This window comes from Vipera ursinii, assembly GCF_947247035.1.
Source record: "Vipera ursinii genome assembly, chromosome: 17".
NCBI lineage: Eukaryota > Metazoa > Chordata > Lepidosauria > Squamata > Viperidae > Vipera > Vipera ursinii.
Window position 1 is genome coordinate 3,322,878 of NC_139530.1, and position 14,856 is coordinate 3,337,733.

Here is a 14,856-nt window from a genome sequence, read left to right on the forward strand (position 1 = left end):
AACTTAGTTTTAAAGAATGATGGTGATGATGTTTTTTTTTCTCCCCTCAGGATTCCACGTCGCGGTTATATTTCTAAATCCAAAGGTATTGTGGGAAACCCACCCATTATTCCAACTTGACACCAGCGCGCGGATCGACAAAACTGGAATGGAAACTAGAAAGTCTTCTATTCCAACCCACTGCTCGTGCTAAGGGGATGCCTGAAGCCTCATGTGGCCATCCTGGGAGTCAGCTACAATGCAGTCCCACGGATATCAATTCTCAAAGAATACTTGGAATTTACTTAAGTTTGATTTCTGCCTGCCCTTTTCCACTCCGCTGGTGGAAATTTACCGGCAACAAACTTGGAATCTCTTCCTGCTAGGGTTGTCAAACTGCCGGCCCGCCTGGCTCTTAGATTAGATTAATTTTGTGTTCTAGTGTGCTAAATCACAACAGGGTGGCTTGGCCTGTTTTAAAACTTGCTTTACAGGCCAGAGTGATACATAAGCCTCTCTATTACAGTTTGGTCATGGTTTAGAAACCATAGCTTAGCATGACATATAAAGCCAGACTTGCTAATATGAATTCCAGCTTCAACAGGGTCTGCTTCCCTATAGATCCACTAGAGGGCAGGGCAACCTTAGTTTATCTGTAAACTGGTGTTTAAAAACACATCATTTTGCTTTATGGCTGATTTTATAGTTCAGTTTGATGTTTGAAAGGGGAAACGGAGTTGAAAATGGAGCAGGTGCCTGGAGCTCTTAACAGGGAACCCTCCATATTGCTACTTGCAATGCTTCCCTCAACATAAAAATAGACTGTCGGCTTAACAGCCAGTTTCACACAGTCTATAAATCCTTGATTTATAATTTTTCATTTAGTGACCATTCAATGTTACGACGGCACTGGGAAAAGTAACCTGTGACTATGTTTCACACTAAAAATAAACCTAGGCACCAGAGACAAATTCTTTGTGTGTCCAATCACACTTGGCCAATGATATTCTATTCTATTCTATTCTATTCTATTCTATTCTATTCTATTCTATTCTATTCTATTCTATTCTATTCTATTCTATTCTATTCTATTCTATTCTATTCCATTGAGAAGGAAGCATCAGTCTTTAAAACTGACTTCTGAATAAGCCAACGTAAACCCTGTACAGTATTTGTTTACTGAATTAATAAACATGCACAGCTGAATTGTACAAAGAATGCAGATCAATTGTACTGGCACTGTTTTCATTTGCATTGCTGTTTCAAGCCTCTAACTTCAAGTTGTCCATTCTGATCTCCCCCTTGTTTTTTTGTTTTTTTTTAATCCTGTCCTCCGGAAGTGAGTGACTTGCCTCCTGAGAAATCAAAGGACTGAGCTGACCATAAAGATGAAAGCCAAAACAGTTTGGTCTGAACTGTTTAGAGTTAATTTAGACCTTGTTTATTTAAACTTACATAGCTGAGCTGTTAGTCTTTGCTTTAAAGATGAACACACTATTCATTCCCGGGCACAGTTTTTTGGCAGCTAAGGAATATTCATTGAAAATAAAAAATGGTTAAGCTTCAAAGAATATCTGAAATCTCTAAAAAGCTGTTTCAGAAATTTTAGTTCAAGAAGAGAGACAGGACCTTAAAAGAAGAAGCTCAGAGATACAGCGTTGGGAGGCTGATCGTCCCAGTTGGCATCGCCAACTGTTGGTATCGCCAGACTGGGAAAGAGCATTCCCATCTCAAGACTTGTAAATATAGCCTCAGATGTTACAGCACTCAAATTATGAATACAGAAAAACAGTCCGCGGAGATGCTCCGTTGATGCATTGGGCCCAAATGTCTCTTTCATTCTTATCTTGGAGTTTTAAGATCTCCACGGGACAGCCTTCTTCAAAATCTTCCTTATTTGATACCATTTAAATGGGAAAGGGCGCACTCTCTGTAGAAAAATAAGACTTAAAAATGTGTCTGGGAAAATAGCAGACAAAAAATAGCCCCCTTTCACTCCATACCCCATGTAGTGTTCGACGAAAAGGAAGGGGCTAGCAAAAGAAGACCAACGTTGAATCCTAGTTGCCCCCAATTTCCCCCACTTCTGTGGGGTGGAGATGGGGCCACAAATTTCACGGAGGTGGTTTTAGCTAGCAGATACTATTGATGAAAATCTAGGTGCCCAAGGAATGTCTCTTGCCAAATCAACCTCCTGGTGGGCTATTTATTAACTTAGTGGAGCCAGCTTCCCAGCAATAAAGCTTCCGGAGCCAGGATAAAGCCCGAAAATATTCTTGGAATTGATGAAAACCACGATATCCCTTCATTGTAATTGAGGGAGGGGAGGACTATGTCTAAGAGATGGTATCCTAGAAATCAAGACAAGGGCGCTTTCCCCCTGCGCCCCAGCCCCTCTCTTTTCCTTTTTCCCAGACCATCCAAAAGACCAGAAAGAAAATAATCTGGTTTTGAACACCAGCTTAAGATGCAGAGTTGGTCTTCTTTAAGGAACTCTGGCCCGCTTTTGCCAGTCCAGATACGGCCGCGGGACTCTCTGGATTATTTGGCTATTCTACTAACTCAACAAAACTTCCCCAAAGGCAAACTTCCTAAGATGTTATGGACATTCAGAAGGGCTGAACTGTAAAGAGGGGAAGGGTGTTATCACCGGAAATCCACCGTCGGCAGGACAGGATATCTCCTTGTACATAAAACAGACCAAGAGCCAGGATTGGACTACTGTATATCGCAGGATTAGAAAGGTGGCAGAAATCTACATTTCACCCTGGGAGCTCAACGTCTTTGGAGGACATTTCTCTTAGCTCACTACACCCCACAGGACTGGGGGGGGGGACAAAAACTAGGAGACAATGCCTACATACATAGCCTTTCCTCCCACACCAGGGTGGAACAGAAATGTAATTAAAAAAAGAAAGGAAAAGAATACAACAGTGCTAAGACCTGAGTTATTTACTTAGGGATATGGACTCAAGAGATTATTTCATCTTCTTACTGATGGCATTGAGGAAGGCTCAGTCTAAGTAACAGTTTACAGCTTAAAATACAAGAAACTAATGCTTGTGTGTGTGTGTTGGGGGGGGGAAATGTTATCCCCCAGGGCCATTTTCTAAAGGGAGCAATTACCTTGCCAGGCCAACCAAGCCTTGGAGACTTTCCCTGAGGCCCAACATCTGGAAGCAGGCTATTGTGTGAAAAAAATGCTGCTTCAGCATCCAACTCGCCCCCTCCCACCAGCCCCTTCTCCCCACACCCCTTGCAGGAAACAGGAGCCTGGCCAGCCTGCTGAGGATGGCCTGTTAATTAAAAAAAAAAGTACAGAAAAGTTGCTATTGCCTCAAGAATTTCTCCGGGACTGGAGAAAAGGGGGGGGGAAGGATCCAGGCAATAGCGGTGCATCTCATCTGAAGACTGAAATAGGCTGGGCAAGTCTTGGGTGTGTGTGTGTGGGAGGGGAAAGGTATTTTGGACCATTATCTGCGCAAAGGAGACCCCCACTGGCTCTTGGCTGCCTCCTTCCCCCCACCACCACCACCCCAGCCTCAACCCAACTAATTACATTCCCCTGCAAAGCCCAGGGTAGCACCGTGGAGCGAAAAATCAAAGAAACTTCATTTAGAAAGAAGGTGGGTTGCATTTTCTAATTGCTGCTCATGTGTCAAACTTTAAACAAGGGATTTGATATTTATAAGGTCCCCTGCTTGCCTTGAGGTCCTCCTCTCCCCCCCCCCCCCCGGCCCGGCATAGGAGCCCATCATAATGGATCTGGAGTAGCCACTTTCAGATTGGACAGCCTTTGCAAGACGGCTGCTTATTTTATTTATTTATTGCAGGGCTTTGATGTGACTTTGGTTTCAGTAAAAAAAAAATCTAATTAATGGAAAGAAGGGAACTGTGGCAAGCTTTAAGTAAGTTCCCCAACCCAGTCTGCCCAGAGGCAGACAAATTTATCAGCTACTAGCTGTATTATCTCATATAACCTCCACGTTTAGGAACACTGTATCTGAATATCATGTGAGCGGCTCTGTAAAGTCGATAACCGACGAAAGAAAAAGAAAGAAAGAAAGAAAGAAAGAAAGAAAGAAAGAAAGAAAGAGAAAGAAAGAGAAAGAAAGAAAGAAAGAAAGAAAGAAAGAAAGAAAGAAAGAAAGAAAGAAAGAAAATCTTCTCCTATCCTAAAGCGTAAAACTAATAGATGGAAATAGACCAATCGAATCCGATCAATCAGTTTCAGGCCGTGCCCTTCCCGAATATTGGAAGCCAAGGGAATGCAAGAAAAACAGAATGGAAAGAGTTTGAACCGGAGAAGCTGCTTCTAGGGAAAAAGAGGCCAAGCGGCCGTACGCATCCAGCCCTCCAGGTTTATTTGAATGGGAAAAACCGATCTGTCTTTCTAAGCAAATTCAGCAGCAGACCCTGTACATGGTCAGCTCCAGGAGGCTGAAATGGCCTTCCTTACAAGGCCATTTCAACATCTGGGCCCTTCTTCTTCTTCTTCTTTTACGAGCTCTGGTTCCTGTGTTAATTCTGACACTGTTCCACACGTGCCGGAAAGAACTTCTGCACCTTCTTCCAACTCACTTCCTCATTACCCCTCGGCTGGATGAATGTTGACTGAAGGCAGATGGAGTGGGGGGCAATACACCAGGTTTCTGGACAGCCACGTTCTTCTTAGATGTCAATAAAAGTGGGAAAGCCTATCCAAGGTGTAACAAACATGGTCAGAAGTAGACGTGTGGCGTCTTCTTCATTTTGGGTAGGGCTTTGCAACGCTGCCTTAACTTGGGGCTGGTTCTCCATTTCTGCTTTTCCGATTTGGGCTGATTTTTGTGGGAAGGCAAACCAGATGATCTTCCCCTTCTTGCAGGCGTGGACCTTTTTGACACTTTCCCAGGCTAAAAGGTGTCTGGATCCACCGAGCTTGGAGCCAGGGATCTTCCGTAACTTAATGCCAAAAGTCTTCCTTAAGACCCCGCTCTCGAAAAACGGAATGAAGGAGTGAAGAGGGTGGGTGCCGAGAGAAAGATAAATCAGTAGAGGGGACGGATGTGTGATAGACGGATGTGTGATAGAAACTGCCCGATTAAAATGCTCGGGCAACAAAGAAAAGCCAAGTGTGTGTGTGTGTGTGGGGGGGTGTCCTTGATGCTCTCTGAGCTGGGTGGTTTTCTTGCAGACGTTTCATTACCCAACTAGGTAACGTCATCAGTGCTAGTAAGGAGTGGGGATCTGCTCTCAATTTATATTCTAGTGACTTGCGCTGGGGTGGTCTCAGAAGCTCTTCGGTTGGCTTGTTTGGCAGTTCCTTGATGGGGTATAGGGATGCAGTGGCTCAGTGGGTTAGGACGCTGAGCTTGTCGATCAGAAGGTCGGCAGTTTGGCGGGTCGAATCCCGAGTGCCACGTAGCAGAGTGGAGCACCTGTTACGTGTCCCAGCTTCTGCCAACCTAGCAGTTCGAAAGCACGTAAAAATGCAAGTAGAAAAATAGGGACCGCTCCGGTGGGAAGGGAACAGCGTTCCGTGCGCCTTTGGCGTCTAGTCATGCCGGCCACATGACCACGGAGACGTCCTCGGACAAGCGCTGGCTCTTCGGCTTTGAAACGGAGATGAGCACTGGCCCCTAGAGTCGGAAACGACTAGCACGCATGTGCGCGGGAACCTTTACCCCTTTACCTGATGGGGTATGGTTTACTTGATTGTTACAACAGCAAACAGAACCTCTAAGACCATCGCAGGGCAGGTCCCTAGAAAATAAATTGAGAGCAAAGTCCGTTCCTTACTAGCCCTGATGATGTTACCTAGTTGGGTAATTAGAAGTCTGCAAGAAAACCACTCATTTCAACCCTGAGCTACAAACATTCTCCCTTATTGGGGAAGCCAACTGCAACTTGGGCAGGTTGGTTCCAGCCCGACCTCTGTTTGCCCCATCACGGTTGTCACTCATACATCACAGATCAAGGGTAACCTGCAGGTTGCTTTCAACCAGACCCCACAGGTGGTCTGGGCTAATGAGAAAAAAACCTTCGCATTCTTCAAACTTTCCCATCTATTCAAGGAGGCAGAGCAGAGAAAGCAAAATGGGAAAAACTTGGAGCAAGGCATTCTTTCTCTTTGACTGGGGTGAAATTGGATCTGGGAAGGAATTCTCCAAAGCTTTGCCTTTGTTTTCCATGTTTGTTTAGCTCAATTCCTAAAAAAAAAAAACAAAAAAACTCACCGAAACTCTGCAGAACTGTTGCTTGCCGGAACTGGTCTAGTCTAGTGAAAAGAACTAGGGGGTGGCATGGCAGCAATGCTCCAATATGTGAGGGGCTGCTGCAAAGAAGAGGGCGGTGTGTGTGTGTGTGTGTGTGTGTGTGTGTGTGTGTGTGTGTGTGTGTGTGTGTGAAGCTATTTTCCAAAGCACCTGAAGATAAGAAGCGATGGCTGGAAACGAATCAAGGAGAAAAGCAACCTAGAACTAAGGAGAAACTTCCTGACGGTGAGAACAATGAACCAGTGGAACAACTTTGCCTCCAGAAGTTCTGGGCGCTCCATCACTGGAGGCTTTTAAGAAGAGACTGGACAGCCACCGGTCTGGAATGGTGTAGGGTCTCCTGCTGGAGAAGGGGGCTGGACTAGAAGACCTCCAAGGTCCCTTCCAAGTCTCTTATTCTGTTATTCTCATTCTTGATCTTTCTTTCCTTCTGAAGTTCTCAGTGTGCGGTGGGGGGGAAAAATGGCTCCACAGTTCACCTCCGCAAAACGACTCTTGGGGCCAAGTTTGAAAAAGGATTTCCCGGAGAGAACCCAAACCTGCCAGCTGCCGAAAGTAGGAAGGAGGGGGGAAAAATTACGATGGTTGGTCCTCGATCAGTTTTACAAACTGCAAGCAAGGATCCCTTTAAATTCCTCTCTCTCCCCCCCACCCCTCTTTTTTCTTCCCTGCTTAGAGACAAATCCTCTTCTTTTTCCTTAGGTCTGCAGGTTTTTTTTCTTCTTTTCCTTCTTTCATCCCTTCTTTCTCTCCCTCCCTGAGATTTTAATTACGTCCTTCTATGGCCATGCACAGAGCTGTCATTTTCTGGCAGGCATTGATGTAATTATATTGAGCAGAGGCTCTGCTTGCTTTCCCAAAGACTTCAAGGGCTGTTTTCTAGTTGTGGGTCTCTCTCCCCCTCCCACACTTCAGATTCCTCTTTCTTCCAGGTATGCGCTCAGATAACAGATGGTCAAGGGGCCATTCACTGTCTCTAATGAGCTGGCTCCTTAGTGAGTAACAAAATGTCTCCTTACACAAAAAAAAAGAAGAAGGAGAAAAAAGGAGGATCTTAATTAACTCTTCTCACTGGCTGTGCCCCAGCCAACAGGCAGATGGATCTGGAAACTCTCACGAAACATCACAAGGAGCAACTCTGTGTCTGCCTGCCTGGACCGACTCTGGCCACTCTGCAAAAAAATTTCCTCTTCCACGGTTTTTTGGTTTTTTTACTGCTGGGGCGATAAGGGATCCATCTGCGGGCATGGTCATCTCTTGCCCTCCGTTCACCTACTGTCTTCAGATCAAGGCCTGTTCATTACACAACCAGGCTCTGGCTAGCAAGCACACGTGGGCGCTGGTTAATTTCAACACGGGGACTGAGTTTATTGATTTATTGGGATTGAAACAGACCGTGCAAATCCAGCCCATCTGGTTGCCTTATGACAAAAGGCATTTCTGCTAATCCAGAAAATGTGGGAAATCCATTAAGTGCGTTCTGGGCGCAGGCAGAGAAGCATTGCTAAACACCATTAAGGTTCCCTTTGAGGTGGGGACTTCTGGAGAAGAAAGGGGCGGAATGGAAGACAGCCCTCCTAAACACAAAGCCAACAACCACAGTGGAGTGTAGAGCTGGCAAGTAGGCTGGCTCTTTGTAGCTCCCCTGGGGACAAGGGGAAGATTGGAGAGGGCCCACAAGTCCTCCATAGGCCTCCATGTAACAGTCGTCGGAGATGAGGGAAAGCCATCTTCAGTCAAACCATGGTTGGTGCCTTTTCGTTACGGTTATTATGAGGGGGAAAAAAAAAGTGGATCCCACAGCTGAACATCTGGAGTAACTCATACAAAAAAACCCACACCCCAACCCTTTTGCTTTTCAGCAGCTGTGGAACTCGGCTTGTTAGGCTTCCTTCAGGCATCCGGTTAGCCATTGTGAGAATAGGATGATGGGTTGATCCAAAGTTTGAAGGCCTCTAGCGAAGCAGAAGCCACCTCTTCATATGGCAACTGTTCCACCGGCGGACAGTTCCCGCCAGGTAAAGTAGTAGCCCATCTCAGATTCTCCTTCCAGGGGTTCTTCCTTGCAATCTTAGGACTTTCATCCTTTCTCAGCTCTGCAGCACAAGGCCTCTACTTACTCTTTGTCTCTCTGGTCTCCAGAATGCATTTTCCCTGCCTGTACCTTTGCATTAAAGTGTGTGTGGGGGGTGCCCATATTTCAATTTCTTCTCCATCCCGCTCCCAAAGAGATTTAGCTGCTGAGTACCAGTACGGAAAGGGAAGAATTATCTGCCTGCAGAAAAGTCAGCCTCTTGTATTTCAGGGCCCTCAGGGGAGAGGACCATAACTCAATGAGAGATGGTTGCTTTGCACGTGAGACCACCGACCTGGCATCTTATGTATGAAAAGGTCCTTAGTGAGGTAAGCTCCAGGTGAGTCGGATTCCTAGCTACGTAGGCTGTGGCTGATGAGAACTGTGAATCCGTCCGTCGCCCTCTAATGCAGAGGGGCCCCCCCAGAGGTGATGAAATCCTTATTTATTGTCTGCTAAGGGAGGCAGACCAAAGCACAAATCAGGATCAAAGAGAAGCAAGCCATCCGAAAGACAGCAGATGTGGGACTGAGCGGCGAAAAGGGGGAAGGACTGAAATTTGGGCCTAGGTTGGCATCACAACAACCCTGGAAGGCATCATAATGGGCTTTCCCATTAAGACCCTGCATACAGTCAAGGTGATGTGCCTAGCTTTGATCTGGCTTGAGGGCCTCTAATAATAATAATAATAATAATAATAATAATAATAATAATAATAATAATAATAATAATAATAATAATAATAATAATAATAATAATATCATCATCATCCAAAGGGCGTGGACTTGACAGTTCTGAATGCCAGCTATTGTCAGCAGGTTGAAAGTGGCAGAGTGTTCAGATTACGGCATCTCCAAACAATGCAGCCTGAACCAGAACAGCTTCAAGATTATGAGCTGGGAGCGGAGGGGGGGGGGGAAACGGGGGAATTCGCACACTACTTTGGTTTCCTCTTTGAGTGACGTTAATGGAGGTGTGTCGGATCTCATCAGCATGTTAATCTTTTTCTCGGCTTTTGCCCAGGCATGAATACAACACAAAAGGTAACAAAATTCTCCTTCGTCGCTGACCGGACTTGTTCCTGCGCTTGTGTGAAAGCCACCGAAGAATGTTGTTGACTTAATGTATTTCCCCTCTGAGTCACTGCGGCTGAATTTACATTGGGAGAGCCTGGGGTGGTTTTGCTGTAAGGAGAGCAGAAAAAGGGTGTCTCTCCTTGCGGGGGGGGGGGGGGCTCCCACACAACTGGACAGAATTGTTCACAGAATCATTAGCAGCATCCTTATAAAGAATGTGTCACTTTTAAAACAGGTGCCAGGATGTCTTGTCTTGTCTTCTCATACTGTATTCCTCAATACTGAAATAAAATCCAACTGCAGGTTGATGGGAAAATCCAGTAAGAACTTGGCACTCAAATTTCGGCGTCTTCCCAGTTGTTTCACTAACGTAGGCCTTCATGCTGGAGACAGTAAAACTTCTGATTCTTGGACCCATGGCAGGAGTTCCTTATTCTCTTTCCCTACTATATTCATCTTCTGTGTGAAATTTTTGGAGGGAGGGGGGTGGAAAAAAAAAAGGCCATTTTGCATCTGGTAGCAGCGACCCCAATCTATTATGGCACACCCAAGAAAGCGGCCTGCTTCCACTAAGAAAATCGGAAAAAGGGATGGTGAGAATCTTCTCTTTATTCCCTCTCTTACAACTTTAAGCTCTACAGAATCCATAAAAAACTGCTTTATTTAGGTGTTTGGAAAGCCTGGCTTTCTTGGAAGTAAATCACAGCAGATTTAGCTGAGTTTCTTTCATGAAGAAAAGAAGAGAGAAGAACGGGATCAAAACTTTAGACTAAGATGGATTCTACTCTTTAAAGTTTTTCAGAGTTGCTGTTATTTCAGGCATCAGTGGAGACAAACAGCTTTTTTTTTTTTTGTTTTAACCTCCTCTGTCTTTCCATTCGTTGGTTTTGCAAAATGGGGTTTGTTCACCTATCCAAGAACTCCTGGGGGCAGTTGGTGCTGGCGGAGAGAAAGAGGGAAAGAAAGAGAAACATAGATATTGTCTTAGCATCGAAGGGAAGAATGTCCGAGGTTACCCAATGCAGAATGCTCAGTCCTTTTAATTTGTCAGGTGGGAAAGTTTCAAAAAGATGAATCTTAGCTGAATTGGGGGGGGGGGAATATTGAACTGGAAAAACGTAACAACACTTGGAGCATTTGCGAGGCCTAATTTGTAACCTGTGGGGGAGAGATGATTCAGAAACCAACTCAGAGCCTTCCCCATCCACTCACATCGCTCTACGAACGCCTTCCCACCCCCACAAAAAAAAAAGATTTCTGCCAACGTTGTCGAAGCTTCTTTGAATCCTAGAGTTGGATAAGTTTGAGCAACTTGCTGAGAAGAGTCCCCCAAAGGGGGCCAAAGGGACGACGTTGCTTAAAAACGTTTTGAATTTGGGCTCCAGAACTGGAGCCAGGCTTAGATTTCAACCGAAAGAAACGGAAGAGACAAGAGTCGTTTTGTTTTCCCAACAAACCGTCTCATTAAGGTTGTAAACAAGACAGGACCCTCTACAGTAGATCGAGTTTGGCAAACAAATTAAATGTTCCGGCGATTTACGGGGATTTGACTTTGGTCTTTCCCCCTAGCAACCCATCGGACGTCAGGAGGGCTGAATGGCTGGCCTCAAAGAGAAGCAGTGTCCCACTGTTTGTTCCAGTGACCCATTCTAACCGGTCCCCTTTGAGGAGAAGCATGGGTCTTTTTCAAGAGTTCATTGGATACAGCTTTTTCAAAAGATTTTCAACCAGGGATGAAAAAGTTTTTAAAAACCCTACAAAAAAAAAGAGGAGAGAGAGAGAGAGAGAGAGAGGGGAGCGGGGTTTGCAAAGAGGAGTGGGGAGGGAAAAAAAACGGCAGAGCCTTTTCAAAAAAAGAATAAATTTTGCTGTGTCTGGGTTGAGCTAATCTGATTAGGCCAAACTCATGAACGGCCCCGGTGAAAAGGGGGAGAGCGCAGAGAGAAAGGGCATATAGAGGAGCCATATTCCAAAGAAAGAAAAAAAACTAGCAACGTTGGGCAGGTTCAAACAAAAACCGAGGTCTCTGGGAGCTTGAGGATCAATGACAAGTTGATAAATTGTTTGAGAACCAGAACCAATATAATTGATGGGTTTTACCTCCCCCTCCCACCCCCATCTCTCTTCTTCTCATTTTTTTTTACCCCTGGTTTAAAACTCCAGGTATGGAAACAGAGGTTTAATGAGATTAAGGGAGGCCAAACGGAAGGAAAGTTCTGGATGAATCTTATAGACCTTGGTAATGGATGTTTGGATAACATAGAGGTTTGGGAGTTCCTGAATAAAGCCCGGTGTGTGTGTGAAGGGAGGGGCTATTGGGATTAATTAAATCAGCGGGACTTGATTTCTCAAGAATGGAACGGTTTGTCACCCAGTCGTGCTATCTATGTAATGAAAAATACAGAGATGCTAAACTCTGTAGAGTTAACCATAAGCAAGTGGCAATGGTTCGCTGTATGGGCTTGTTGTAGCATCACAAAAGTGCAAGGAGACTTTTGCCACTCTTCCAGAAGCCATTTTTGAGAGTGGATTTATCAATCTATTTCCTTCCTTCCTTCCTTCCTTCCTTCCTTCCTTCCTTCCTTCCTTCCTTCCTTATCTAAGGGGCTGCCACAAAGAAGAGGGCGGGATGTCAATCTATTTTCCAAAGCACCTGAAGACAAAGCAAGCAGCAATGGATGGAAACAGAACAGAACAATCAGCGGAACGGCTTGCCATTAGAAGTTGTGGGTGCTCCATCACTGGAGGTTTTTAAGAAGCTGAAGGGGCATTTGTCTGAAATGGCATAGGGTCTCCTGCTTGAGCAGGGGGCTGGACTAGAGGACCTTCAAGGTCCCGTCTAAGTCTGCTATTCATTCTTTCTCTCTCTTTGTTCTCTCTCTTACTGTCTTCCAGATTTGTTCACTCCTCTTCCAAGTTGGCCTCCAATCCCAGTAATAAACAAGGCTGATTCTGCTTAGCTTTCTTGATAAACAAAGGAAAAAGGTAAAGGTAAAGGTTTCCCCGCACATGCGTGCTAGTCGTTTCTGACTCTAGGGGCCGGTGCTCATCTCTGTTTCAAAGCCGAAGAGCCAGCGCTTGTCCGAGGACGTCTCTGTGGTCATGTGGCCGGCATGACTAGACGCCAAAGGCGCACGGAACGCTGTTACCTTCTCACCGGAGCAGTCCCTGTTTTTCTGCTTGCATTTTTACGTGCTTTCGAACTGCTAGGTTAGCAGAAGCTGGGACGAGTAACAGGCGCTCACTCTGCTACGCGGCACTCGGGATTTGACCCGCCAAACTGCCGACCTTCTGATCGACAAACTCAGCGTCCTAACCCACTGAGCCACTGCGTCCCTTAGATAAAAAAAAAAGGATAATCTCCTTTAATTGAGGATTTGGTTTCTATCTGCCTCCTTTTGTTTGCTGTTGTCCTCAGAATTGTGAACATTTATGCAAGTCAATTCTTTAACACGCACGCATTTTAGTAAAGCAGTATAAAACAGCAAATTAAGAATGCAACTGAGCAATGCAAGTGGTTTAAATGGTGTGCTTCTGAACTGCCTCCTGCCTTGCCTTACTTCCCTTCAAGAAACTTAATTGAGTTAACTCTATATTTGCAACAAACATTTGCCTGCTTTTTTTCCAGATGACTTATTATGAGGACCAAAATATGATCTCAGAGGGACAAGGCTACATGAGAAATGCTCGGTTTTTTTCCTTTTTTTGCTCAGCGCGAAGGGATATCAAGCTCCTTAAGGCTGCAGTGCGGGTCTGTGCACTGATTTCTTTTGAAATTCTTCCAGGCCACCGGAAGGACACGTTCTGTTCTGCCCTTTAGCAAAGGAACAGTACCCCTGTAAGGAGATTTCTCCCCCCTCCCCGCCCTTGAGCCGATCTTAATACAGATGTAATTGACTCTGCTCTCTGCCTTCGGCATACAGATTGCACCAGCTCGGTTGCTATTATGCATCAACAAATTAACTGGCAACCTTTTGAAAAGGACCTCTCTACCCGAGAGTGGGGCTCAAGGCTGTGTTAAATCTGGACATTGCGTCTCCCTTTGATCTCGGCTGCCTTTTCAAACATGTTTTCAAGGGAAGGAGAAGTCAGCAAATAAGCACTGGGGGGGAACTCAGGGGTGCGTGTAAAGGAAGCCCACATCTGTTTCATTCAGAAAGTCAACACAGCTAACTTTGCCTTTTCTTCATGACCAACATGCCCTGGGAGGCTGGTGCTTTGCAACTTCCCTTTAAACTTTCCTTGGCTCGGTGGGGAGAAACAAGCAGGAGAAAGAAAATGGGGGGGGGAGGAGGAGGGGGGAAATGTGGCTTTTGAGGTTTCCTTCACTTCTCAGAGGAACAGGAAGACCAGAGGCAGTTTGAGGAACTGAGATCTCTTAATCGACAGCATTTATACCCTGTTCCTTTGTTATGACAAACGGATTCTAGGGATCAGCTCCATTTATTTATTTATTTTTTTAAGAAAGAAAGGGAAACTGTATTATGCGTCTTCTTTTCCTTAAGATCCTGGCGAACTCCTTCTTAGGATTTAAGATTTTGTAGGTTACAAGCTTTAAAAGCCTGGCCCTGCAGTCCATTTGTTAATATTCAGATTGTCTATATCAGACCATAGATTTACACAACCCCAATGAGGATTGTGTGGACCCCCCTAAGGATAATGCTCTTTGGGGACGGCGAAACATATCATCTGTAAAACACGGGTGTTTCTCTCCTCCGCTGGCTATAGGTCAAGTATCTAGTTTTTGATTTATCTGCAGTTAGGATGTTTGAATTAGGATGGCGCCATGAGCTGTCAGTGGATGTAAAAATCTGAAGAGATTCCTTTGGTGCCATGTTATCACGTTTTTTGCAGTATCGTCACCACCATTGCATCTTCTCCTTCTCCTTCTCCTGCCCATTTCTCCTTCTTCTCCTCCCCCTTCTTCTCCTTGTCCTTCCCCTTCTCCTCTTTGCCTTCTTCCCCTCCTCCTCTTCCTCCTCCTCCTCCTCCTCCTCCTCATTCCGGGCTGAATTCCCACACCAAACCTTCCTTAAACATTTACTCTATCTCCTGAACAGGCACGCGCTGAAACAACAACACATGACCCCCCTTCAATTCCTGGTGGGCATGAATGGGCATTGTCATGCAATTGTCTCTGCAAAGAAATATACCAGTATAAATAAAAATGGATTTTAAGAGCGCAGTACTTTCTATTGACAATGTCCTGGCAACAGAACTGCCTTTAGTCCAAACACGGGGCCGCTGTCCTTGGTGCTGGATGTGTGGAAAACTCAGAGAGGTCACCAAACAGGAAATACCCCCTCTTTTTTTTTTTTTTTAAAAAAAAAAATCAATGTCACAATTTTGCAACTATTGAAGGGGTAAATTCCAGAGAATCTTTGGTAAATTCCTTCCTTTTGAACAACCGTAGGTCTTCTTTTTTTTCCCCCTTCTTTGCTCAAAAACGGGTGAGCGTCTCTGTCTACAA